Source organism: Nicotiana attenuata, unplaced genomic scaffold (assembly GCF_001879085.1).
Source record: "Nicotiana attenuata strain UT unplaced genomic scaffold, NIATTr2, whole genome shotgun sequence".
Taxonomy (NCBI): domain Eukaryota; kingdom Viridiplantae; phylum Streptophyta; class Magnoliopsida; order Solanales; family Solanaceae; genus Nicotiana; species Nicotiana attenuata.
The window spans coordinates 157,769-160,102 of NW_017672733.1; the positions used below are offsets into that span (position 1 = coordinate 157,769).

General features: G+C 34.3%; 1 non-coding gene across 1 annotated transcript; it reads left to right on the forward strand.

Moving 5' to 3' along the window:
* The first annotated feature begins 203 nt into the window (after nucleotides 1–203).
* On the forward strand, nucleotides 204–275 carry TRNAC-GCA. Its single transcript has one exon. It is a non-coding gene; the product is annotated as a tRNA-Cys (tRNA).
* Nucleotides 276–2,334: the final 2,059 nt, after the last annotated feature.

A 2,334-nucleotide genomic window follows, 5' to 3' on the forward strand; every position in this document is an offset into this window, starting at 1 on the left:
AAAGCTTTGAACATTATGAATTTGGAGATAGACTCAATCGAAATTGAAAGGATGAATCAAACCCAATCAAAAGGGAAGAAGGATTAGGATTTCTTTGACTTTTAGGAAAAATTAAGGAAAACAGAACTCAAGGTGCAAGTACAATAAAAAAGCAGTTCAGTAATCCGGGAAAGTTTTCATCTATTTTGTATTTGTAGCATTTTGGCGACATGGCCGAGTGGTAAGGCAGAGGACTGCAAATCCTTTTTTCCCCAGTTCAAATCCGGGTGTCGCCTGATCAACAAAAAACTCGAAATCTCTTCTTTTCTTCTGTTCTGTTGATATAACCCGCCGAATGATTCCCCAGCAGAAGCAGAGAAAGCAGACTGTTGATACTTGTTTGATTCTAAACATCTGGTCTGGGGGTTTTTCTAAAAAATTGTAAATATCCTTGCATTGCATATTTAGGCTTCAAGGAAATATTCGAATGCTAGAGGGGCTATCAAGACTTCGCAATTACCTTCTACTACAAATCAAAATTTTCTATTATTAATGCATTGTATAATGACTGGACCTTGAATTAGATTGGAGAGCCCGATAGGAAATCTAAATAGTTGTGGAAGGGGGCGGAAGATACTTTATTATATACGAGGAACTCACGAAAATCTCTGAGTGCTCAAGCATCCAATCAATTGAAATGAGGGTCAACAAAAAAAGAATAGGACCTATTATTCCTACATGTTCCATTAGTAACATTCCCTTGAGATGTTACTGCAGATTTTGCTTGTGTTTAATCTTTCCCGATTAGAAATCATATAGGAATTTCTTATAAAATGAGCGAATTTATTGGATTGGTTTATTAATAGTCTTCGTTCTTTTTGACTCTGCGCCATTGATTCCACTATTATTAGTGAGGAATAATGGAACAATTCCTTTATATTTATAGAGATAGGGGACATAATTCATATGGATATAGTAAGTCTTGCTTGGGCTGCTTTAATGGTAGTCTTTACTTTTTCCCTTTCACTCGTAGTGTGGGGAAGAAGTGGACTCTAGGGGTCCTACTAATTGAGTTAAGGAAGCAAACTGTATCAATATCAATTGCTTTCTAGATCGTTCTGCAACACGTTTTGAACAAAATAAAAATATCTTCATTTTGAAATTCCATTGGACTCGACTGGAGTAATGTATTATAGGAATCATCCTCTTTCAATCAAAGAGCTATTTCAACGATTCCCATGTTTGTAGTTCGAAAGGAAGAGGATCCCAGGAAATTTATTCGAACCTAATTCTTCCGAAATTTTCTATTCCAATCAACGGCCTCTTACCAGGTGATACTGAGGAGGGCCGGACCCCTTTTTTATTTGTTTCTCTCTTTACTGTTCAAAGAAGAGGTGGTTTTGTTAAGTGTATACGCACTTTGTATGAGAAAGAAAGGATATAAACATAGTGGTTGTCTAACGAGATACTATGCAGAATAAGATCTTCAGGTGAGTCACATATTGCGCATTTACCGCTTTCGAATTTTTGAAATTGGATTTATGCTTTATCGACTTATTTCATATCATGGTTCAGGCGTTAAAAATCGGTGAGGTTTACTCTTCCTTTTCGATACCCGTGGAACTACTGTCAATGGTTTACTCAATTACTTCTTGGGAATGTTAAAAAAAAAAGATTACTACCTGATTTTTTGAATCTGCCTATATCTATCGCTTTTCCTTCATTGATTTGATTCTTTCAATAGATACCGAGATTCAGATTGGAAATCAAAAATCTAGTAATTCAAACTATAAGACATAAGAGTAATTCAGATTGATCAGAACAAATAGATATAGCAAATAAATGGAATTGGATGCTATGTCAATCCCATATATGGAATTGATATTCACATATATCAAGATAATATTGTAGATTGATCTATAGATCCATATCAAATGCAGCCTCTATCTTTATTTTATTCCAGGGGGCAGCTTTATAACTACAATCTAACTAATAAATAGTATGGTAGAAAGAAATAGATGAATCTTTCTTTCTACCATACTATCTATCTATTAGAATACTGCCGATTCTAGTCCACTCATTTCATTTAAGACATGAAATTAGAATCTTTTTCATTTTATTTCGTCAATTTTGGCTAAGAACTCAGAAGTCAAGTTTCATTCAAATTAGTTAATAATTAATCGTTTTGACTGACTGTTTTTACGTAAATGATAAGTAGAAAAGCGGTAGGAACTAGAATAAATAGTGCAGTAGCAATAAATGCAAGAATATTTACTTCCATAATCTCATCGGTTTTTTACTTCGCAATAACTCGGGATTTAATCCCATAGAGATGATAAATCTTTGGCCTGTAAA